General features: G+C 39.0%; 1 protein-coding gene across 2 annotated transcripts in view; it reads left to right on the plus strand.

Annotated features, from left to right (window-relative positions):
• Positions 1-504: 504 nt before the first annotated feature.
• The window catches only part of sema6bb (sema domain, transmembrane domain (TM), and cytoplasmic domain, (semaphorin) 6Bb), a 143,133-nt gene continuing 116,861 nt past the window's right edge, over positions 505-26,776 (plus strand). The window contains exons 1-2 of one of the 2 annotated variants that reach the window (XM_051903292.1): positions 505-1,310; positions 15,074-15,171. The gene's annotated coding sequence lies outside the window, so the exon portion shown is untranslated. The remainder of the gene's footprint in view (positions 1,311-15,073; positions 15,172-26,776) is intronic. The other variant, XM_051903291.1, reaches the window with a different exon arrangement.

Below are 26,776 nucleotides of genomic sequence, written 5' to 3' on the forward strand. Positions count from 1 at the left end.
GTAGTAGTAAATCGTGCGCACTTTTTTTTCTTGCATGAAATGACTTTTGTCCACCGGGAATTGATTAGATCGTAGGATCATTATTCGCTAATTGCTGCGATCATTGTTGTTCGCTTAATGTATAGGCCTATCGATTAAGGATTAAGAGGGCGCATAAATTACAAAAAAGAAAAGAAAATATGTGTAAAATATTAATTGATTTAAAATATAAGCCTTAAAACCACGACAGAGTATTCTCATTTCTCATTTATAATTAATTGGTATTTTTATTTATAATTTCACGTTTCTATATTCAGAATTAAAACTTATATTTTAAACTGCCTTTGAAGTGTAAAGATGACTTTATTTTAAAGCTTAAGCTCACTCTTTTGATCTCCAATTCAAATTCACTTACTTTGCCACTTGCACGTCTATACACGACCAATCCACTCAACTAAGTATCGCTGATGAATTTCCTGACCTCAAATGATTAACAACAAATTAATTCCGCTCCAGTCTGCATCTCTATTCTGCGTCAGGTTTTGGCATTGACTTGCGTTTCAATAGCTGTGGGTGACAGACTTACAACAGCGCTGAGATAGCAAACGCGTGATCTTTCTCTCTCAGTCAGACCAAACGCCGCGGGCTACACGCCGGGGATTGCAGGAAATATTACATTTCTCCCGAACAATAAGAGTTTCTTTTAACGGATTCCAAAGGCTGGACTCAAATCGGAGGAAGCGACGCGCGCACCAAACAAACGAACGTGCCTTTTTGTCCACGCGCTCAGGAGCGTGTACATTCTACTGGCGCAGCACTGAATAAACTATTGTAGCGGTAGGTGATTGATAAGGCAAATGTTTCCAGCCCAGACAGACACGTTTTCATAAGGCACAGCTGGTTGCGCTGGCGTGGACTGTTTTTTGGCATCATTTGTTAGACATTTATCCCCGCTTATTCAAAACGACTTCTTGGATTCTGGAAGGCTGTCCGAAGGGGGATACAGCGGCTGCAGGACGAAGTCGGGAATGCCATTTGTTCACGAGCAGCATAGACGAGCTTTGTCGCGCGGTGTTTTTTACCCGGGGACAGGTGTCGTTGTGTACGTTGGGGTGGGGGGTTAGTTGTTGGGGGTTTGGACACAGTTGTCTTAAGGATGTCAGATCAGGGATCAGATCTACACAGAGACAGGTGCGATAGAGAGGAGTAGATTTCACGCGGACCCCTCCTCTCCTCTCCTCTCTTCTCCTCTCAGTCACTCTGGATTATAGTCCCGAGGAGGCGAGTCATTCACAGAGAACCGGGCTCACCGTTTCCCGTGGCTGTTATCGGTAAGTATGCTGGTTTATCTAATGAAAAGCTTCTCTTCTTGATTGTAGTACTAGTTGTCACGGGTTTTCCTCTCCATCTCAGTGTTGCGATGATGGGTTTGATTCTGCACGCTCCCCTGAATTGTGGCGTTTTTACTCTAAAGTATATTAGTCTTATAATATTGTTCATTGTTGACGTGTTATAATTGTTCTTAAATGAGGGATTCCGCTTATGTAATTAAAGAAATTTACATTCATATTTTTTTAATTTAGACATGATTTAGAGAGTTGTTCGTCATGACTTGATTTTGCCCATGAAATTCGGGTTGTGTTGAAGGCTAGCTGTACGGATGGTGGAACAACAGAATTAAATAATTAATAATTGTTCACATTTTACAGTAGTTGAGGTTCATTTGTCTTTGAAATATTTACGTATTGACAGCAATATCACTTTACTTGCAGCCTTTTAATCATTATTACATTTAATTTCTAAGTTATGGCATTATTTTATCAAATGCAGCTCTTGCAACATGTCATTTTATTTCTCTAGTATGCCTCGATTTATTAGGCTACTTTATATAGCTTTTTGCTGTCAGGTCTGCGTTTGTACACTCTTTTTACAATTAAGTGTCTTTCTCAAAACTGAGACTTCTTTCTCCAAACTCTTTGCAGCTACCTTGACCAACTTGACACAGCAATTCATCTCAAATGCACTTAAATCACCAAAACAAATGAACTCATTCTACCATAATCTAGTTAACATTTACACTCTTCAAAACACTTTGAGAAAGATTTTTTTTTTTAGGAAACCAGGAGTCCTTAGTGAAACAAGAATGACCGCTCTTTAATTGTTATATGTACTGCAGTAAGAGAAAATCACAAATTTTATGCTTCACCATGCCTTACAATTTGCATATGGTAATTACACCATAAAATGTAGCTCTGATACTGTAAAACACAAACATGTGTCTGCACATAACCGTGCAACACATCCACCTTTAAACAAATAGATTTACACCAATATGGAAATATAACAATGCTAATCAACATTCATCTGTTGATACACCTAGAAAAATCCATCTCAGTCAGGCATGACATTTCAAAGATAGGCTCTTTTGAATTGATTATAACGACATTGACATAGCAAAAATTTTGTCAGCTAGAGGCTGTGGTAGTTGTTTTTCTTATCTTTATTTAGATATTAAAAGTTCCTCATTATGGAATTTCTGTATATATTGCGGATTGTTGTACTGATTTGAACATACATGATTTAACAGTTTTGAGAATGTGTAGATATGTAAAGTTTTGCAAATAGTTCTCTGTGAGTAAGAAAAAATAACGAGTTTTGAAAGATGTGGTCATTAAATGCAATAGCAAAAAGATCTATAGTTAATCTATATGTACTTCTGTTGTGCTGACTGTCTGAAGACTTTTAAAAAGTGAACTGTAGGTATTGAGAAATGCACTTTTGACCAAAACCAATTGTAAAAAAAAAAAACTGTGAACAGTAGCTGTTAAATGGAAAGCACGTAAATCTAGGTGTCATTGTTCTTTTCTCATTCACGCTGTTTCTCATGAACTGACATTTAGAGCCTCACTCTTAAAAATGAAGGTTCCAATTACAACCAAAAGGTTTTTATAGTCGGATTTCATAGCAGGACCAATTTAAGTTCCACAAAGAGCTTTTTATTCTGTAGTTCTTTAGGAAAGCTATATGTTCCAGTGCTTTTAGAACCCAGACACAGTACACTGATCTGAAGAACCTATAATGACAAATCAAGAGCTCTTTTAGTCTCCAACATAGCTCATTCAGCCCAATACATTTCTTGATAGATACCTTGAACATGCAAAGAACCATTGAAGACGCTTTATGAGTAGAGAGGATATGTGTATGGTTGGTGGGTGTTGACATGTGTTTGTTTCTCCAGGTGTTTGAACGTACACCCATTCAGCAGCTATTTATATTCCACCACGCTAAGTGGGTTGCATTGTTTCAGAATAGTATTTTTCATTCTGCTTTCTCAACGTGAGGGTGAACTTTCATGAATGGCTGGCTCTTCGGCACAGTCCCTCTGCCGCCTCGCTGTGAGACACGGTTTTTGTCGTAGTCCCCCTGTTTCAAATTCAAATAGCCATTGCGATGTCTTTTGTTATCCTTCAAGGTTTGTGGACTGGAAAAAGAGAAAGAATTGAGTGAAGTCCCTAAGGGGAGAACATTTTAAAAGAACCCGGGAGAGAGAGAGAGAGAGAGAGAGAGCAGATGAGAAAGGAGGTGAAAAGAGGATTTGCCAGTGGAGACGATGTCCTTTAGTGAAAGAAAGGTAAGATGTGGATAGGATAGCAGCCTGCTTTCTCCACCAACAACTCATGAACAAGAATTGTTCTTTGACACAAAATCTCAATTTTCTCACTGTCTACATGACTGAAGGTCTCAAGCTCAATAACAGTCATTAGCACTGTTCAGTTTTTGCATTGTGAATTGGGTTATTATCATCCATCTTCTTTGTTTGGATTCAGTCCAGCTTAAGCGTTCACATTTTTTCGTTTCGACAGTCCCAGAGGCCCATGATTCATGACTGAGGGTGGCATTTGTATGATCGTGCCACTGACCTCTTCGAGCGCACATACAAAACCACTCATTACACGCTGAATTATCATTAGCACCACAGCACACAATGTGTGAAGTGCACAGGAAGTGTACGACTCAGGATAGTTTGGTTTCAGTGTTCGCTTTTTTTTAAAACTCTATTTGTTGCGCTGCTCAGTTTGTTTTTATGAGCAGGAAATGAAGCTGTCACTTACTCTGTAGTTGGGTCAATGATGTATAAGAGTGTCCATGATCTCTTAAAAATTTGGTTTAAATGCATGCCACGTTCTTAGAAATATGCTCTTTTTTTATTCATTGTTTTTAAAACAACTCTTTTATACTATTTTCAAGAAAAGTTTCAATTTAATGACACTAAAAATGGCATGTGGTGTAACCATCAAATAGAAAAAATGGGAATGTTTTCCTTGTGTAAGTGTATACATCTTAATCATTATTTTCATCATTAAAATGTTAAATATTATTTTCAGGATAATTTTTTTTTATTTTTTTTTTTTTTGCAGTGACAATAAATAAGACTTCTTGACCTTGCCAGATAGTCTATGAAAAGTTCCCGTTAAATGTTTTTTTTTTTTTTTTCCCTTTCTGCAAGTTGGTTGGACCACATGACTTGTTTTTTCCCTCTAAGAAATATTAATGGAATATTTTTAAGTTTTTTTTTTTTTTTTTTTTTTTTATTCATTGATTTCACACTGACATTTTTGGATTTATGCTTCCCAAAAACTGATCATAAATTCATCAAAATATGTTTTTTTTTTGTTCAGAAATTAAAAACATTTTCATCATAAAAGAGGTCGCTGTATGTGTGAATTGCATTTCTAATGTATTTTTGAACAAGTTGATAGGACAAAAAGTTAGTCACGTCATTGACCCAGTTATGTTTCTGTTCTCATTCTCAACAATGTCAATTCTGCTGCTGCCATTGTTTTTTTTGTACGCCTTTAATGCACTTCACATCTTAACAGACTGTTCAGCGGAGCCATTCTAATCCCCAGCAAACACAGAGCTGTTTTATTACAGCCTTACTTAAGGTCGAGATGTGCAACTTTCCCAACATGCACCAAGCCTGAGCAAACCTCCTGCTGATTTTACTGGGATGTAATTCGGAGGATATTCTGAAATGTGATTGGGGGGATTAGAAGAGGAGGGAAATGGAGATTGTTCCAAGTTTTCTTGAATAGGTGCCCTGTTCAAGTGCGCCCTTTTCCCACCAACAGCCGCACTTCGCCCCTCAGTGCAAGTGTCGAGGCCAGTGTGCCGAGGGAACAGGTGCTGCGGGCACAGGGGGCACACGCGCGGACACACACACATGCACGCTTACAGTTGCCCTTGGGGTTTTGCGTCACCTGCGGCTGCTTAACACCCCCCCCCACCCCTCCGCATGGACCCTTTTCTAGGCAGTCCATGGCCGGAGGGGCGCCGTTCATTGGCACTCCCCAACACAGGGCCCCTTAACTCCCTCCCTGTCATTTCTGTCCTCTTTATTGGTCTTTTACTGTCATCCGGTTTCTTCCCTTTCCTTTTTTTTCTCCTTTTGTTAGCCCTCGATTTCTTCCATATCTCAAACCGTCCCTCCCTTTTTGGCACAGCACTCACTTTTTCTTTCTCTCCCTATGTCTCTCTGTCTCTCCCTCACTCTTGTCTTGATGTCAGACCCTTCCAGACAGAGTGCTTTCTCTCAGTGTGCTGTCAGGCTAGAGGACACTGCCCACTGGGACTCTGAAAGGAACAAATTGACCGGAACAATGTTCTCACTTAGCATGTTGAGCTTGCCGAAAGAGAAGGTGAGAAGCACGCTGGGCCCGCAAGTTGAGATGCCCACCCAGTCTTTCACCGGCCTGGTCTCGCATTTCCCTGTTTTCCCATCATGCGTTTATCTGTTGAAGGTTAGTAAAGGAGTTGCAGTGAGGGAGCAGTAAACGCATTAACCAGTGACCTCAAAAACCTCATTTCCCATGATCCTCCTGCCCCTGGAGGGTTAACCCCTCTCCTGACCTGCCATAAGGTGGTGCTGGAGGTCACGGCTCCTCCTATTAAAATGTAATCGAGCTTCTATTCCATTCATTCTCAGCGAAAACCCCTTCTCCTTGCAGTTTAATCACACATCCAGCCTCTATCTTTCATCTTTTTCTTTTCAACTGATCTGCCACATCTTTCATGTCAAGCAGAATAAGTGAATTCTGAAAAATAATTCCATAATTAGGCGAGTGTGGGCATCGTTCCATGGTCCAGTGTTACTTAACATAGTGTTTTTTCTCTTTTGCTTTTAATTTCTTTTCATTTTTTGTTTCTTTTCTTTCCTGCTTTACATTCTTTCTCCCTTCTCCTTTTCCATTGCTTTTTATTTCCTTTTTCATACCCTTCCCTTCCTTTACTTTTCATTTTGTTCTTTCTTCTTTCCCTTTCCTTCAATTTTCCTTTGTCCTTTTCCTTTCCTTTTATCCATTTTTCCCTTTCCTTTCCTTTTTGCTTTGTCCTTTTTCCACTTTCTTTTACTTCTACTTCCCTTTCCTGTCTCTCCTTTTCCTTTTGTTTCTTTTCCTTTCCATTCTTTCCTTTTACTTGTACCTCATTTCCTTTCCTTTTCTCCTTTACTTTTCTTTTGCCTTTCTGTTGTTTCCTTTTACTTAATTTTCCCTTTACTTCTGCCTCATTTTCTTTCTTTCCTCCTTTTGCTTCTTCTACTTCCTTTTCCTTTCTCTTTTCCCCCTTCACTCTTCTTTTGCTTTTCCATTTTTACTTACTTTTCCATTAGTTCTACTTTTCATTTTTTCCTATCATTTCCTTTTCCTTCCGTTTTTCATGTAATTTTGTTTCTTTTGCTTTCTCATTTCCTTCCCCTTACCTTTTTGTTCCACCCTTCCCTTTCATCCAAGCTGATAAAGTCTTTACAATCATTGCATAAGCTACATAAATACCACCTCAATGCGTAAACAGCAGGCAGGATATCAGAGAAAGAAAGAGTTTTGTGTGCAGGGGGCTGTGTATGACTCCTTCAGAACACAGAGAGGGCTGTGAAAGGAGATGCTGAATGCGATTCCAGGCCTTCGGCTGAGAGGATGAGGTGATGAGAAAAGATGGTGGGCGACAGGAGATTGTTAGCCTGCATGGGCGTGAATAAACAGAGCAAGTGTGTGTGTGTGTGTGTGTGTGTGTGTGTGTGTGTGTGTGTGTGAGAGAGAGAGAGAGACCGTAAGAGACAGACAGAGGATGTGTGAGAGAGAAATAGAAAAACTACTTGTGTGAATGTTTCACTGCGCCTTTGCTCATTCTCTGAGGCCCAGTCACATCTTTCTCACGCATTGGCAACAGGAAGATTTGTTAACGAGGGGAGATGCTAACAATGAGGACCTGGGAAAAACACTGCCAGTCAGAGTAGAAAGACGGGATGGTACTGTCACCCACATACTCCTGTTCACACCTGATATTAAAGAGCTAGGGTGTACTCACACTAGGCACAGTCGCCTTGAACCAAGCCCGAGCGCGATTGTCCCCACTCCCCCGCTGGCCTGCACTCACATAGCACTTAACGGTCCAGGTCGGAGCACGCTTACGTCATATATGATGCAACTTTTTGTATGGAAGAAAACAGGAAGAAACACACTTTTGCTAAGGTACTGCCTAATAGATTTATTATTTATGCCGTGCAGCGATTTTCACTTGATTGTGCTGCACGTATCAGACGATTATTATGAAGGCTGACATTAATGGAGGAATTTGCAGCTTTACTCGCAAACTACAATTCCTGTTCATCAATAAGGTGAGAATCAGACCCGTTATGAACCCAAATACACTCGAATTAATTGAAAAGTGTGCTATCCAAGTAGTAATAAAGATGTTTGCCATCATAATGATGACAGTAGCGCACACTAAAGTAGTAGATGTTCCGCTCTTCGGCACGGTTAGCGCTCGAGTCCAACTGAACCATGTTCTGGCCCACCTCTTCTAAGCAGGCCAGGGACGGCTAAACGTGCCCGGGCATGATGCGGAGCGATCACACTAGTCAAACGAACTGGGCTTTGGGGGTCAAACGTGCTCGAGCATGGTTCGGAGAGCCTAGTGTGAGTACACCCTTAGTTTACCCAAAAATGCCTCCATTGACAGCCTACGCAACTACCACTTTTAAGCCCTAGAAAGTTAGTAAAGGCATCATTAAAGTAATCCATGTGATTCAAGTGGTTTAACCTCAATTTCATGAAGTGACGCAAGTGCTTGCTTTGTGCAAAAAAACATGTTTTTACCACTTTATTTACCAAATATTAATCTCGCAAACACTCGTTCACGAGAGCACCATGACACATGTTTGTTGTGTTGACGCGAAAGCAGACATTGATTCGTGAACACAGATTAAACCACTGGAGTCACATGGATTACTTTAATGTCTTTACTACCTTTCTGGGGTTTGAAAGTGGTAGTTGCGTAGGCTGTCAATGGAGCGACAGAAATCTCTCAGATTTCATTAAAAATATCTTAATTTGTGTTCTGAAGATGAACGAAGGTCTTACGAGTTTGGAACGACATGAGGGTGAGTAATTAATGACAGAATTTTCATTTTTGGGTGAACAAACCCTGTCGACATCCATCTCAAGTGATCCAATAACAAGTGGTCAAATGAGACATCGCTGTTTACACCTGGTTTTTATTTGCATCTCAAATGTGTCTCCTGTGACCACTTGTGATCAGATTTCAAAGGAGGGTCTCTAATTTTGTGACTTTTGTCATGTCTGTTGCTGCATGCTGATAAAAACTATTACTTTAAAATATACAAAATATATTAAATATAATCTGAATTTCTGAATGTGTTGCTGCATTTTGATGTCAGGCAAACCTGAGAAGTTCTGCGAATCCATATGATCAGGGACGCCATAACGGGGGGAGGATTGGAACGATTCTAAGGGCCCTGGTTGCTCCCTCATCCCACATTCCCCACATCCCCCCAAATGTCGATTCCCCCAAATGTCGACAATATTGATATGTTGATATTGTCGATATGGCCTCAATTTTTGACCACTCTTCGAATATGGTTTAAATGATCAGATCCCAAAACATTTTGGACTATGTTTACACCCATATTTAAAACTGCACCCCTCACCCGTGACGTATCTTAATACCAGGTGTCATATTAAACAGATTTACACACACTACATCTGTTTATTTCTCTTCATCTCACCTCAGGCTGCATCTGTCTATCACTCTCACTCTCACATACACACATAACACACACCCTAACACACACATCCTCACATTGTTGCTTGCTGTTTTTGGCTGGTGCTGCTCTGCAGCTGGTGTGAGAACACAGTCTCTCAGGTAGACAGGAAGCGTGTGTGTTGTTGATGAGTAGGATGAAGCCATAGATGACTCACTGAGCCTCTGAGGACACATTCCTGCTTTTTGGTGGTTAGAAACACCTGAGGATGTTCGTTTTACAGCCTTTCTTTGTCCCCACAGAGGTGCTTTTACCCATAACACAATTCCATCTCTCCTCTCTACTGGAGAAGGTTGTTTGCACAGTGCAGCGCCACTGTTAAATGTTTAACCATCTCCATGTTTATGGACTTTCCTTTTCCTCTAATTCTTTCCTTTCTGTCTCTGTCCGAGCGTCTCGTTCTCAGCCTCAAGGTAATTAACAGCGTACTGCATTCTGTGACCCGCAGGATGCAATCATGCATGAACAAGGGAGAGAAACTGAACAAAGTATCCCTGAAATGAATGTGGGGCTCAAGATGGAAAAGAGAGAAAGAGGGAGAGGGCAAAGGACAGAGGGCAGAAGGAGAGATGCCAGGCAGTGAGGTAATCCTGAAAGCGGATAAGAAAAATGAGCAAGAGATGGGGCTCTGGAGAGGGATTGTGGGTGTTTAACGGACGGGCGGGATGCTGGCAGCTTAAAAACATTTAAATCAAGAACTCAGAGGAACCAATTAATGTATAGAAACCTCTGAGTTCCTGCACAAATCAGCTCACAGAGCCAAACAGAACCCATGCTGTGGAGTACATCTGTGACTACCTCTCTCTTCCTCTCGCTCTCTTTTTGGGTAAAACATGTCCCACTCATATTTTACCCCAAAATAACAGTAAGAAAATAAGAAATGATAAGGAAAATGAGGCATATTTTTATATCATCACACTTTATGACATTGTTTTCATGACATTTAAGCATATTTAAGACATTTAAGACATTTAAGGAGATGAGTGTTCTTATAATATATATATATATAATGACTGACATTTTGGAAACCAAATGATTTTTAGGAGACATGAGGTTGTGTAATCATGACTCAGTTTTAATAAGGACCTTTAATTTTTTGGGTGAACTACCCTTCAGATAATATATAATTTTTTCACATTACAGTAATGTTTTTTATTTTATTTATTTATTTTTCCATTATAGTATAGACGTATAAAACAAAGTCTTTTGTAGATTCGTCCCTTTCTCTCTCTCTCTGACTGTCTCTACACGTTCAATAAAGCTTTATTGGCGCAACTACTGTGATACAGTACAATGTAGAGATATTCATGATTTTAACTACATATAATAATGTACCACATAGATTCGTGGTGATTGGACCTTATGGAGGGTGAAAGAAACCTCTTAATATTGAACCAGAGATGAAAAGATATCACTCTTGTGCTGAAGAGAATGGTGAGAGAGAGAGAGAGAGAGAGAGAGAGAGTGTGTGTGTGTGTGTGTGTGTGTGTGTGTGTGTGTGTGTGGTGGAGGCCATCTGGAGGCAACAGGTCTAGTGTCAGCGGGCAGTTGCTGTAACACAGTCTGGTGCTCCCTTGGGATGATGTCAGACACACACACACACGCACACACACACAAACAGACACCATACGAATCAATCTGGCGTTCAGCTGAAACGCCCTGACAAAAAGCCAAAAATCTTTGATGTTGAGCATCCTCTTTTATTAAGAGCACTTCTCTGTGTGGGGAAAACACAGCAATTTTGGGCTTGCGCACGCAAACAGAAGAGAGGGAAAATGGAAAGAGAGAGCTCTTATCCGTTTGATTAGGGATTACAATTCTTGGTTTCAGATGACACTTTGCTAATGTATTTTGAATCAATTGCACCACATTCACAGTGATGGATTTTGCTCTAGTGAAGAGGAATAATGCTAATCAGATGCTGTAGCCCTCTGTATGTGCGCACGTGTGTGTGTGTGCGTGTGCATGTGTGTGTGTTTGTGTGTGTGTGGTGGCATATTTGTATTTGTATGTAAATGTTTTTCACCCTGGTGTGCTTATAAGGACCTGAATGGATTTGTGTTGGAATCGTTTAGTGAGACAGGAGCCTGACTGCTCACCCCGCTGTCAGGCTTCTGCGTTTCCTCTCCTCTCAAATCCCCCATGTGAATATTCATACTCCCTTTCGAGCCTTTTAATAACTTGTTTTTGTGGTCAGCATCAGAGCCGGCTGGCATTTCTGTGTTAGACAGAATAGGAAAAGAGAAAGAGAAAGAGAGACAGATTTTCTGAGTTGAGCTGTGAAGCTTAGCTCAGCCGTTAGCATAGCTAACTCCCGCCACAGCATGCTAAATCCTGGAAATATTTCTTTGGTTTTGTCATTTTTCCCTTACAGAGCACAAGGTCATTGCAAAACAAACTTTTTCTTCATTATTTATTTATTTATTTTTTATTTTTTTGTGTTCCAGTAAAAAAAACTCTAAACATTCTTAAAGGGATAGTTCCCCCCAAAATAAAAGTTTGTCATTTATTAGTTTTTCATGTCATTCCAAACTTGCGTAACTAACTTTCTTCTGCTGAACACAGATTTTTTTGTAGAATGTTGGTAACCAAACAGTTTTGTTTGATTTCCAAAGTAAGGACAGACACAGAGAAAATATCTTAAAACAAGAAAAAGATGATTTTCCAATGAGGTAAGAGGATGTACTGTATTTTCTGAAAGCAAGTCTTAATATCTCATGCAGTTTTTGATTAAGTGTAATATTTATATATTACTTCAAAAAGTAAAACTCGATCTGGTTTTCACTAGATTATCATCAAGTAACTTAAATTTAATTCTATTTATTACTGAATCAGTCCGTAATTTGAGAACCCAATTAGTCTTTTGAGTCAGTCTTGAAAACAACTGATTGTTTTCAATTCATGATTCTGTTAATAACGGCTCACTGGAGGGCAAGATTATAAGTAAAATAACAGTTTCAAGTTATTTGGATTTCTTTTATGGTGTTTGTCATTTTTATAGCCTGACACAATAAATAAAACATCATACACGTTTGGAGTGAGTAAGTTGAGTAAATGATGACAGAATTGTCATTTTAAAGGAAAAGTTCAGCTAAAAAAGCTTTTGAGTGATCTAAAATACTTGTAGCTCTTATTTTCGGTCTGTTATCTTAAAGAGCAGAATTAGTCTCTCAGTCCCCTTCTCAGCACACACAGACCTTTGGCATAAGAGAGCCTTGTATCCCGGGCAAGCAGCCTGGCAATCATGTGACACACTCTTCCTCTTTGTGTCGCAGGGACATCTCACACACACACACTCTCACACACACTCACCGAATGCTTGTTTATGCTTTGCTCGCAGCCTAACCTTTAAACAATTATCTACTTGCTCAGTATAAATAGCATAGCATGTCACCCCTGCTTTATTTCACCCTCTCTCTTAGCCTACCCAGCACAGTCGCCGCCGCTGTCGTCAAGGAAACTTGATACCGTCAGTGTAAACTCTAGAAGCGCTCAGGCGGAGACCATCGTCCCTGAGAACTCTCCGATTTGTCCTCCTGCCCCTGTCTGTCATGACCTCGCGATCTGCAAGGGGTTACATGAAGCCCAACACTTAGTGGCATCGGGTCGCCACATTAGCGGTGGTCGAAATGTGGCTCCTTTCTGCGCTGAGGGAGCCGCAACGGCTGGTCTGGAAATACCAAGCAAATTGGCTGGGATATTTAAACCTCTCCAGATCACGCTAGAACTATGTTGTTGTAAACAATTTTGAGCATTTTTTTTTTATACTAGTTTTATTGCATAATCTCAGTATGAGGGAGTTTAATTGCATAGCCACAGGCTCGACTGCACAGTCTCTCCGACACAGGAGAGCACTGGCCCTGCCAAATGTTAAAGATGGCACTTGGGCTTTTTAAGGCCCTCATGAAAACATGCTCTCAAGCAAGTGATTTCACCTGCCTTGTTTCTCATGACTGTCATTGGTACCATAAGTGGTGACAACGAAGTTCCTTTGAAAGCAGCACAGCAGAAGAGCCGCCCGGTGTTCACGCTAGTTATGGAGGAACAGCTTGGGGCTCCTTGGGTCAGATTTCTCCTCTCTTTTATGAGATAAGACTCTCCGGACAGCTGGGTCAGTTGTTCGTTTTCACAACCGCAATCTCGTTCTTTCTCTCATGTCCCCTCTTAGTGTTTCACACAGTTTTACTGAAGGTAAACATTCTCTACGCTGGGATGTTTAGTTCTATAAACAGTCTGTAAGCTAAACCTAACAAATGTTTGAAAGTCAGATTTGTCAGCGGGCGTCAAACATGCAACACACAGGCATAATAAACCCCCGCTACTGAACTCAAAAAGCACACATACAGGAGATGAAAGAGTAATTACCATGTGGCGTCAATGAAAAACATCAGAATTCCCAACTGTGAAAATTAATTGAGCCTAAAATTGTGATAAAAGTGAGAGATTGGCTGAGTGGCTTGAGAGAGTGGCTGCTGGTGTGGTATCTATTTGATTCGATTTGATTCTGATTCACAAGCTTTCAGTTTCAGTTTGATTCCGTTAACTGGGTATACACTACCGTTCAAAGGTTTTTAATGTTAAAGGGGTGGTTCATTGCAATTTCACTTTTTTAACTTTAGTTAGTGTGTGATGTTGCTGTTAGAGCATAAACAATGTCTGCAAAGTTAGGACGCTCAAAGTTCAATGCAAAGGGAGATATTTTCTTTTAAAGAATTCACTGTTTAAGGACTACAACAAACGGCTGGTAGGGACTACAACAAGCTTCTTCCGGGGTTGGTGACATCACTAACCCTAAAATTTACATAAACCCTGCCCCCTGAGAACACGCAACAAAGGGGTGAGGCCATGTTATTGCAATACAGTACATAACACAAATGCAATAGCATGTCATAAAAGCAAGATGACAACATGACAAGTTATAACCGTAATTAAACTAAACTATACCTGTTCTATCTTCATGCAGCATATATTCTCTGGCTCTGTAGGATCTTACAACAGTTCCCACACATGACACGAGTGATTTATAGAATATCATGACAGAATATGCTAATCAATGACTTTAAGATAGCTAACTCCACATCAGCTACATAAATTCATCAACTAACCATTCAGAAACGTCCTGTTGCATTCTACATGTTGTCACTTCTTCTTGAGTCTCTCCATCATTGTCCGACTCCTGTTTGAACATAAAAGGCTGAACAGTTTCTGACATTTTCAGTGAGTCTGAGGTAATCGTGAGTCTGAGGTAATCTGAGGTAAAATATTTCAGAATATTTTGATGAATAGTAAGTTCAAAAGAACATAATTTATTTGAAACCTTTTGAACACTAAATAAATGCCTTTACTTTCACCTTTGATTAATTCCATTGCTGAATAAAACTTCTTTCTGACCCCAAACTTTTTTTAACGGTATTGTATGTCCTTTACCATTTACATTTGCTTACATATGAAGGAAAAATTGTCACCTATTGCTATATATATTATACAAGAAATGTTCAATATTACATTGATTGTATTAATATTAATTTAAAATAACTTGTTTCATTAACTCTGTCAGTGAAGGACTCAAATGATTCAAATGATAACTCCTGTGTCTTTTTCAGTGATTCATTATAATGACACTACTAGTAAACACTGGAGATGCAAATGTGGCATTTATTATGTTTGTCATATATGTCAAAAGAAAAACTAAAATCATTGTTTGATTTCACCTGCCTGTGTACATTACTGCTTATCTTGGAGCTGAGGTTGAGACGAGAGAAGGGGAAAGTGTATGTTTGACTCTCTTTGGAGATGAGTGTTCTGCATCAGCAGCAGCTGCGGGTGTTGTGGCATTGCCCCATTTGCCTGTCAGATTGAAACCGGCAGCCTCTGAAAAAGGGAACGGCTGAGCACGGCCTCAGCATCTCTGCAGGCATCTGCTGCTTGGAGCCATTCATTAAAATAATAACTCAGCTCTGTATTTCTCTTCAGCCTCTCTCTCTTTCTCACCCCTCTGTGAGAGTTCACCGCTGGTGGAGCCGTGTGAAGCTGAGGAGAGTTCAGACCTGAACCTGGAGGAGTTTCACTCAGTATGTCACTTGTCTTTTATGTTTATACCCAAAGTCAACATCTGAGCTTTTATGTTCTTTCATTCTTGATCTCTCCCTCTCTTTAGACTCATTCTTTCTTTCTGTGCTACTTGTTTCATGTTGGAGAGATAATATGAGTTTTTTTTTTTTTTTTGCATCAAATGAGCTTCTGTGTTTCTCTTGCTTTTCCTATTTTGCTTTCTACCTTTGTACCACAAGAACAAAGTGCCACTTGCAAAGCACAAAGCTCAAACCCTTACGACCCTGTAGTTGTGTGTGTGCGCACATACACGCTGGTCTCTGGAGTCCCTGTGAACCACATTTGCAGGCCGGTCTCACACGTTAACAGGTTAATTAGAGGATATGTGTTAATGATCCGAGGTTTTGATTAGACAGGCCCCTCTGCGTTTTTACCCAGTAGGGCAGCATGATTATGAGACATTATAATTGTGGATTATTTCTGTTGAGATTATAATCGTGATTATTAATTTCAATTAATAGAATTTGCTTTGATAAAAGATGTCGAATGTAGTTAGTTAGACAGATATATCATCCAGGCAGGTTAATCGCATGATGTTTAGTCATTTATTAGATATTATCAGCATGAGTTTCAGTTCCAAACATGTTCTAATCAGCTTTGTTCATGAATGGTAAATGATTATGTTTTTAGTGAATTCATTTTTTTTTAAATGTAGTAAATATTGTTATATTATATTATATTATTAATTTAAAAGGTGCATGGTGTCATAGACACAAATAGTAAACACTGTTATGGTGATATTTTTTACAGTAATTTTTTTTTTTTTTACTGTAGATTACATTTGTTACTGTAAACTAAATTTAATTATTTGTAAAGTACTTATTAAATTTTTTCACTTCCAAGAAGCTGCACATTTAACAGCATTTTACTGTAAAATTACGTGAAATATCCATTATAAGTAGGGGTGTAACGACACGCTCATGTCACGATTCCGTACATATAACAATACTGAACTCACGATACAATATTATTGCGATACTCCAAGACATATGGTAAACGATTAAAGGATTAGTTCACTTTCAAATGAAAATTAGATTTACTCACCCTCAAGCCATCCTAGGTGTATATGACTTGCATTTTTCTGATGAACACAATCGGAGAAATATGAATAAATATCCTGATGCATCCAAGCTTTATAATGGCAGTGAATGGGATCCACGAGTATGAGCTGAAGAAAGTGCATCCATCCACATCCATCCATCATAAATGTGTACTCCACACGGCTTCCGTATTAAAGTTACGAAGAAAGTGTAAACTGCCGTTGCGTCAGTTAAACTTTTTCCGTACGTTGAATACGGAAGGCGGTCTGGCGGAAGCTCGATATTTTACTTCATAACTTGTTAAAAATGAATTCTTTTTTACACAAATGCATCGCTTCGCTTCAGAAGGCCTCTATTAACCTCCCGATGGCTTGAGGGTGAGTAAAGCCAGGGCTAATTTTCATTTGAAAGTGAACTAATCCTTTAACAAAAAATGTACTTTTGATTAAAAGGCTTGGACTTGGTGCTGGTAACCCAATGCACAGGACAATGTTGATACCAGAATAAAAATATTCATGATTCTGAAGCTGAAAATACAGAATTATTTTAGACGAGAATGCTTGCACTCTGTCACTGACTTGATATATTTAAAATAATATAGGCCACTTTTCACTGGTAACATAAGACATTTGGCAATATCAGGACCCACAGATATTCCCCCGTTGCATTATTATACATTATATTCAACATTATATATAGTAGTTTAATGTAGTACTGACACTAAATCTCTGTAAACTTGAATTTTTTCTCACACAGTGATTTTCATTTTGGGTGAACTATACACAATACATATTGTCACTATCCACGATACGATATTGTTGCATTTTTATATTGTGATATATTGAGTGACACCATATATTGTTACACCCTTAATTAGAAGTATTACAGTTTTTCACCATAAAGGAAAACAATTAACAGTTTTTTACCATAGCATTTGTATAGTCTTTAAAATTATACTTAAAATTATGATCATTTTTTACAGTGTTATTTCAGCAATTTTGTGTACTTTTTATTTTCGACTACCAATTAACAATATTTTATGTAGGGCAACTGCATGCCATATTCTTTAAGTAGGCTATGCATCAAAAAAAAAAGAGCTGAGTACTGTGTTCCTGAATGAATTTATTGCTATTTTGTACGTCAGTAAATCAAGACCAAATTGAATGTGCCTAAATGACCGACTTCACGTTGGCCCACTTAGCAGCAGGAAAAACAAATCTGTTGTTCGCATTTTGAATAAATTATACACAGAAAGTGAGCAACTTGACAATATCAGAACACTCCCATCCCATTACACTCACCGAAGCCGTCACTGCAGGTTTATACAGTTTCACTTGAAGTTTAAAACAGAAGTTAATCATAAAAACAGTCTACTGATGGCTAAAAGTTTAGTTTAAACACCTCTGAATTGCCATTGCATTTGTGTGCACAATGAATGGTTTTTTCGATTAATTGTGCAGTCGTAGTACTCATGGTGGAATGATGGATGCAGAACTTGCTGTGGTGTGCTTTTTGGGCTCTGGAGCTCAGTGTTCATCCTGGCCTGGATGTCTGGCTCAGTAATGAAGCAGCAGGGTTCTCGCCTGTCGCTGCGAGGGTCTTATCAGCCATACCTAGCTGCTTCTTGACAGCCCGTGTGGCTTATGAGATCCCTGCGGAGACCCCCTTGACCCACTTAGACAACTTGCAGTAAGTACGACTGAGTAGGGTGGTGATATCGTTTGAATCTAGAGTGCTTTTGCAGAATAAAGTGGACAGCAGTGCTGGCGCCTGCAAGAGGAGAAGGATGTTTTAGTTGAAGACCTAAGCATGCTAGATTAGAGTTGAAATATTGCTGTGATTACAGGGAGGGGTCTTGTATCTCAGACTGGCTGTGTAGACTTGTGAATGGAGATGTGAGTCTGTTGTGTATTCAGGTCTTTTCCCCTGCTAAACCTTCCTGATTAATTCTTTCCAAGCCAAATCCTGAGAGAGTCACCTTTCTCCTTAATCACACTCTTTGTCTTTTCTCTCTTAAATGGTGGTTTATAAAAACAGTCTTTTTGCCTTTTGCCATCTTGGCTGAGCAAAACTGAAGTGTCACTGTCAATTTCAGTTTGCCAAACTAAAATTAACCATATGCAAGTGTGTGAATTCTGGATGCCTCTAGTTATGAAATGTGTCAGAATATACTTGACGCAAAACAAATACAATCCCATTTAAAAGTTTGGGGTGGGTTAGATTGTTTTTGAAGAATTCTCACCAAGGCTGCATTTAATAATGTCACATGATCCTTCAGAAATCATTCCGATATGCTGATTTGGTGCTCAAGAAACATTTCTTGTCATTATCAATTTGAAAACATTTGGCTACAATGATGAACACATGGGAGCGTTTGAAAGCACACGAAAGTGTTTAATTTGAAAGCGTTTTAAAAGCAGGAGCATTTGAGTTATTGTAGCCAATCACAGACATATCTGATGAGCGCGTGAACACAAAGGCCAATCAGAGGTGTTTATGAATCCGCTCAACAGCGCTCAAAGCCATATTTTTAAAATTTTAAAATTATCCCAGTCGGTACTTAAAATTAAATGGAACCATTTTTTTCAGGGTTCTTTAAAAAGTCTTTACGGTCACTTTTGATGAATTTAATGCATCCTTGCTGACTAAAAGTATTAATTTCTTTCCCAGAAAAAAATCTCACTGAAACCAAACTTTTGAATGATAGTGTAAAAATGCAATAAAACAAGCAAGCATTCCCAATCAACCATCAGTCTAAAAGAAAAAAAGGTCTTTTATAGGTTAATATTTTGAGAAATAGTGTACGATCAGTTCTCTTTAAGGTTAACTACTGTCACAGCTGTGTAACAGTTGGAAGTTGGTTTGTTAGTGAAGAACGCGCAGTAAGCGAGACGCGTCTTCAATGCATTGTCTACGCATTTGCACAGTTGTCTAGAGTATGTTTATGCCCTTACATTCTTTGTTATGGTTGTCAGTTTTCGCAGAAAAAAAAAAGAACTTGTTTCTTGATGAGGACCTGGCTCTCCAGGGATCCCTTGGGCTCCAGCTGAGCTGACCTGAAGCCATTTCTCTGCATTGCATTACCATGCTCATTAATGATAGTGATTAGGACCATGAACAGCGGCTAAATCTTGACACTAGCAATCAGAGACTGGAACAGGACTGTAATTTCCTTAGTCACACTCTATCTGATATTAGCCGTGTTCGATAACCGTGTCTGATATTAGGCATGTCTGGTAACCAGGCCCACACAGAATCTGCATGAAAAGCTCCAGATTTTTACAGAATTGGACCAGCCTTCTTTCAAAAAAAGGCTATACATCCAATGTTCCTTTTGTGCTCACTTATTGAATATTTTGGCTAATTTGATTATGCTTTCAGCGACCAACAATAGTTCATTATTCTCAGCATGCATTCTGCAGAATTTTCTCTAAAATCAGCTCTAAAAAGGTCAACTGATATACCTTCTGGGTCTGCTGATAACTTCATAACTATGGTGTTGTCTTAAACTAGGTCATGAACACACTTCCAGCATGTTTAAGAAATGAGATCTGCTGGCACTAAAAATGGAGATTGATCCCAACAATTAAGTGGCATTTGCTAGCAGAGTCATGCTGATGTACTGCACTTCGGAAAGTTAATAATGGCTGTCTTGTTTTATACATCCAATAAAAGCAGCAGGTGTAGCGGCCTTAATATCAGATGACGACGAAGACCCGAAGACTCCCGACAAACGGTCTGAATAATAACCCACCTGCTTTCTCGCTGCTCAATATGCGACTTTAAAGAGGCTTGGAGATGTAGCGAATGCAAAAACATAAACATGCCGTTTTAGGTAAACAGTTTTATGATAATTACTGCACAGAGAAGCAGCCATGCTTAAAAATGCAGATATGAAAAGTGAGCATAAGAGCACAGGAGGAAAAGAGAGATATGCCATGAGCCGGCTGCAGGAAATGGGCTTGTGTATTTCGATACAACCGGAACACACACAAATAGCCACGTTATTTCAGGAAGCGTCGTCCATTTTTTTTATTTTATTTTTTTTATTTTGTGTGTGTTCTTATAATAGCATGAGGAAAATCGCTCTGGGCCCAATTGGGCCAATCACGTGGTTTTAAAAGAGTATTTTGACAGTAATGACACTGCTTTATATAGAGGACAACATTATCCGCTGGCCATTACCGAACCGACTTAATATAGCCAGATAGAGTGTCCTGCTGAAACGGCCCAGGAAGACATAATGCTGTCAGGACATGATGCAGTTAGGCTCTGGAACTGTAGGGCAGCCTGATTTTAGGTGCTCTTAGAAGGCAGGGCACATGGGGCTGATGCCCAGGTTAACAGCGGTCTAGCTTCTAGAAAAGTCCTAGAGTAGCTCTGCATCTATCCAGTGACCTGATTACCGCCAATTAAGTACATTGCATCAGCGCAGCCATCCGGGATCCCAGAGAGGACCCTGGGTAGGATGTCTAAAAATGCTGCATGTGCTGATTTAGAAAGACACTGTTTGGAGAACTCTGGAGCTCTCTTCTGGGGATGGAGGACAAGGCCATGAGGCCATTTAAGTCCCTTGATGTGTGTGCGTCCTCTCCTTCAAGGGTTTTCAGTTGTGTTGAGTTCCTCTATTAGACCTTGAGTCTTGCAACTCACTGCAGTTCTACTACAGGCCTATAGAGTCATCTTTTGCATTTGCAGTTATATAATCCTGTTTTCAGATTTATTTAATATGCCAGTCTAGTTTTAGTATAGTTTCAGCAATGGTTTTGATGGTTACAGTTTATTTCTGTTTCATCTTTATATGCTTAATCTTTAAGGTAGGGACACACCAAACTGACGCTCACATTAATATTAAATATTCGCCCAGGAACATAGAATTAGAACAGCCTTCTGTCTGTACCGCCTTGACTTGTTTGCTCACTGTTTTTCTGTTATTCTTGCACTTCGACTAATTCACTAAACTGAACAGCCAATCAGAGTTCTCTCTCTTGCCCAACGGCCTGATTTTACATGCTGAATCGGCCCAAAAAACCCTGATGGCATCGAACTAGAGCCACCGGTGCGGAACACACTGAAAAAACTAAGTCGGCCAATGCTCAAAAAGGTCCGACATTGTCCGACGGCCGATCGTCGTCTTGGTGTGTCCCGAGCTTTAGACTTTTTAGTTAGGAAATTTGTTGAATAAGCAGATGTAAGCAAGACCTTTGAGGAAAGAAGCTAAATGGATTCATGCAGGAATCACAAATGTGGGAAGCAGTGTCTACTGCACAGCTAATCAAAAAAAAGAAAAAGAAGAAACAAACCAAAAAACAAAAACAAGATACCACTCTCTTGCGGTTTCTTTCATCATTTAATCATCCTTCTGTCATCATTTAATCATCCTCTTTCTTCTGTGGAACACAAAGGATGACTTACAGTGGAAGTCAATGGGGTCCAAAGTTAGATTTTTATTATATGGACAAAAACAAGTTTCATTTTTGGGTGAATTCAGTTTGCAGGACCAAAGCCTCTTGTGTATAATTAAAAAAATACCATATGCAATCCTGTTTTTGTGAGGGTATAAGTCTTCCATGCGAGTATTAACGAAAAGTGAATAACACCTGTCCAAATGATGTTGCCAATGTCACATTTATGTGTCTGAACCAAAGCAAGCAGCTGCTGTATCTGTAAACTGTTTTTAATCATAGAATTTGCAATAAAACCCACACTTAAACAAGATTACATGTAATATTTTATTATTAATATTTTTTCAATGTCTTTTTTTTATTGAATACAAAGGCGAGAGATAAATTTAGTTTTCAAAAAAAGTTTGATTCTGCCTGTGCACTGACATATGACATGGTCAAAAATGTGAATCCTACGGATGACCAAATCATTGCGTGAAAGTTGCTCACATCAGAATGACGAGTGATCTGCAATTTCCTGCCAGTCATTACGATTTCATTTGTGTCCGTTTTTGTTATCCGTATCACAGGCATCTCGAGCCATATCGCCTGTGGGATGTCTTCACCCACACAGACACGCAAGTCAGACTATTCCTCCATGTGATGAAAGCTCTGACTATTAAAACAGTTTATGTTTCTTGTTTATTTTTCAGTTTCATTTTAGTTTTTCCTTTCCTTTGCACTAATTATTTCATTCCAGGTTTTTGCAGATTACAGCAGTGTTTTTGTAAACCTATAGTTTTCTTCTAACTTGTATAGAGAGGGAGAGAGGTTTGTGTGATTGTGTGAGAGTTGCTGAAGTCTCCAGCATTAGCTGCATAGTTTCCGCTACAACATTCAGAGGTCTGTTTTGGAAGGACATAGTGTGCTTTTGGCCAGGAAACGTACACGGAGATGAAATGAATGAGCCTCTGGTGAGGGTTATGATGAAGGGTGAGGGAAAGTGAGGTTGGAAGAGAGTTTGAGTCTGGGACTAAGGGGGGATACGCACTTACACAAGCACACACATCCTGGAAGCCGTGTTCCTGAGTGGGAGGAAAAGAGGCCGATGGCTCTTAGTCAGATCATTACTGAGAATCATCATCATTTCCAATCAACCGTTGGAAGGAGTGTTTGAAAATGTGAGACAAAGCGTGGGGGTGTGACACTGTGTAACCAAATGACATGGCGTGTGTGTATATTTATTGCAATAAGAAGGCTCATTTGTGTGGAGTGAAACAAGAGCGCAGACACTTGGATGGGTTTGATAGATTTTTAGCTCTAACTCCGGAACCGAGGAAGCCCCAGAGACACTCGTTACTTAATTAACCACAAAATTAGATGAATGATAAACAGAATAGAAAGAAGCTCTCCCCCTCTCTCTCTACTTGATTTTTTTTTTTCGCCCCCACCAGAGACACAATCTCTGACTGAGTTGTAGGCTATTTGCTGATCTGTCTACAGAGGGAAATGTGCTTTAGCCCAGGCACAATTACGCTGTTGGTGTTAAAACAATATTGCAGCTTTGAAGTCTAAAGTCTTTTTTTTTGTGAAGCCTCTGATGATCACACTGAATAGCTCTGATTATACTACGGCTTCATCAACAGGAATGACAGAGGGATGTGGGGTTATTTATATAGTCTAAACTGAATATAACTGAAATTAACTCTGTTTTTAGACATAGCTGGGCTTCCTGTTACCAGTTTGAACTGCGTAACCCATGTGCATTAGTTAACTATATAATAAAGTAAACTGAGTAATGTGAAATGCTGAGTGTGGGGGGAGAGTTCACTTGGTATAATGCCATTTTTTTTTTCACAATGTCTGTGTTGTTTTAGCATCCTATCTCGCTAAAGAAATGATGAAAAATCAGTAAACTCCACTGAAACAACAAAATCTGTGTTGAATGCAAATTGTACTCTGTGATTCCTGATCTTTTGGGTTTGTTTCTGAATTCTAGGGTTTATAGAGTTCATTTATGTCATTTATATGATGTCATGTCATATGGATCATGTCATATGGGTGATGCCATATTCAATTCAGTGAGGCTGTGAGATATAGACTTAAAGGGTTAGTTCACCCAAAAAATGAAAATTATGTCATTTATTACTCACCCTCATGTCGTTCCAAACCCATAACACCTTTGTTCATCTACGGAACACAAATTAAGATGTTTTTGATGAAATCCGATGGCTCAGTGAGGCCTCCATTGCCAGCAAGATAATTAACACTTTCAGATGTCCAAAAAGGTACTAAAAACATATTTAAAACAGTTAATGTGAGTACAGTGGTTCAACCTTAATATAATAAAGCGACAAGAATACTTTTTGTAAAGGCTAGTAATGGCCGATTTCAAAACACTGCTTCGAAGCTTTACGAATCTTTTGTTTCGAATCAGTGGTTTGAAGCGCCAAAGTCACGTGATTTCAGTAAACGAGGCTTCGTTACGTCATAAGTGTTTCGCAATTTCAATAGGTCACGTGACTTTGGCAGTTTGATATGCGCTCCGAACCACTGATTCGAAACAAAGATTCGTAAAGCTTCAAAGCTTCATGAAGCAGTGTTTTGAAATCGGCCATTTTGTTTTTAGTACCTTTTTGGACATCTGAAAGTGTTAATTATCTTGCTGGCAATAGAGGCCTCACTGAGCCATCGGATTTCATCAAAAATATCTTAATTTGTGTTCCGAAGATGAATGAATGTCTTATGGATGTGGACCGACATGAGGGTGAGTAATAAATGACATCATTTCATTTTTGGGTGAACTAACCCTTTAATCTTAACAATGGCATGCACTGTACAGAGTTCCTAGATTGCATGTAATTCTTAACTTTCAAAACTGTTTTATGTATTTTGTCTACTAAAAGTTTTTTGGAAGGATGTTTAATCAGCTGAATAACTGGCATGTGGTTAAACAACAGTACAATCCACTGAACACAATGTACTTACAGCCTTGTTTTCGTTCCTGTCAAAAATGAAACCTGGCGCTACCCTGACTGTAGTCTATTAGGCTGAATATTGAATATTGGTTCCATCTGATGCTTTAACATTGACTGTGAACACAGCTTTCCTTGGTGCGCAGTGACTGTCTAGAGGAAGTTAAACGGCAGCCCAGTACTGTTGTCTCCACCACAGCCTCCTTGTTTGTACTGTATTCAACATTATTTATACAGATTGTTGCTTTATTAATCCTTAAAAGGACAGTTAGTGGCCTTTCGCAGCTCATTAAAGCCTCAATTTATTAACATGTGGACATTACCACTCAAAAGTAATGTCTGCTGCTCACATTCCTGCTGTAATTTCAGTTCAAAACCATGTTTAGCTCTTAACCTCAATAACATTCCTTCTGGCCGTGTACACGCTGCATAGATTATGGAATGACAGTCGCATTTAAATAAGGAAATTACCTTTTATTAGCATTCTTTTCTGTACTAAATATAAAAGTTACTTCCAAAATTACTTTTGAAATTGTGATAATCTTGTGGCTGTGAACATGAAACAATGATGCCAGCTGTTTAACATATTGGCTTTGGCTATATTTATATTTGAGAAAAGTAGCGACCATAACATATTAAGGTCTAGTAAACAGATTTTTTTTATGTTCTTTAAATGGCTGCCGTTAAACCATATAGACCCAAGCAATGTACTGTATGGGGAACCCCTACCACAGGGCTCGATGGAGAGATAATGGATATCATAATAACACATACAGTTGTAAGAAAAAGAATGTGAACCACTTGCAGAATTTGTGAAAATGTGAATAATTTTAACAAAATAAGAGAGATCATACAAAATGCATGTTATTTTTTATTAAGTACTGTCCTGAGTAAGATATTTTACATAAAGTCCACAAGACAAAAAAATAGCTGAATTTATTAAAATAACCCCGTTCAAAAGTTTGTGAACCATTGGTTCTTAATACTGTGTGTCATTTCCTGGATGATCTACGACAGTTTGTTTGTTTTGTGATGGTTGTTCATGAGTCCCTTGTTTGTCCTGAGCAGTTAAACTGAGCTCTGTTCTTCAGAAAAAGTCCTCCAGGTCCCAAAAATTCTTCAGTTTTCAAGCATTTTTTGTGTATTTGAACCATTTTCAGCAGTGACTGTATGATTTTGAGATCCGTCTTTTCACACTGAGGACAACTGAGGGACTCAAACATAACTATTAATAAAGGTTCAAACATTCACTGATGCTCCAATTTTTTTAAATTCGAATATCAAGGTAAATTGTACTTAATTTTTCTTCCGGGAAACATGCAAGTATCTTCTGTTGCTTCCGAAGGGCAGTACTAAATGAAAAACAATGATATTTAAACAAAATAAGACAATATCCTGTTCAAAAGTTTTCACCTCCCGGCTCTTAATGCATTGTGTTTCCTCCTGGAGCATCAGTGAATGTTTGAACCTTTTTTAATAGTTATGTTTGAGTCCCTCAATTGTCCTCAGTGTGAAAAATGGATCTCAAAATCATACAGTCACTGCTGGAAAGGGTTCAAATATGCAAAAGATGCTGGAAAACTGAAGAATCTGCAGGACCTGGAGGATTTTTCTGAAGAACAGAGCTCAGTTTAACTGCTCAGGACAAACAAGGGACTCATGAACAACCATCACAAAACAAAAAAACAGTCGTAGACCATCCAGGTAACCACACAGTGTGAACGTGCAATCTGTTTGACAGTTTTGCGGAGACTAGGGCTGGGTAAAAAATATCGATTTCTCGATTTTAATCGATTCTCATTTTTACGAACCAATATCGATTCTTAAATCCCAAGAATCGATTAGTCTAGTCTGTTTTCAGTTGATGAATGAACAGAACATGTAGCGCGCCTCCCATCCAAAAAATCACAATAATTTTTGTGCTTTGTTACTTTTGATATGAAGCAAAGTCTCAGATTTCAAATGATGTCCATCTTATTATAAGATTCAAAAAATAAATACCGTTTTGGCGCTGTTTAATGTGGCGTGACAGATCGCTTTAGCGCCTCAGTTAAAGAGAAGCAGCAGCATGAAGCGCATGTGAACATCCTCTCCTCCGCTTTTATACCAGTTACAGCATGAAATAAACATAACTAAACATCTGAAGGTATGTTAAAAGATACAGTA

The sequence above is a fragment of the Ctenopharyngodon idella genome, chromosome 8 (assembly GCF_019924925.1).
Source record: "Ctenopharyngodon idella isolate HZGC_01 chromosome 8, HZGC01, whole genome shotgun sequence".
Classification (NCBI taxonomy): Eukaryota; Metazoa; Chordata; class Actinopteri; order Cypriniformes; family Xenocyprididae; genus Ctenopharyngodon; species Ctenopharyngodon idella.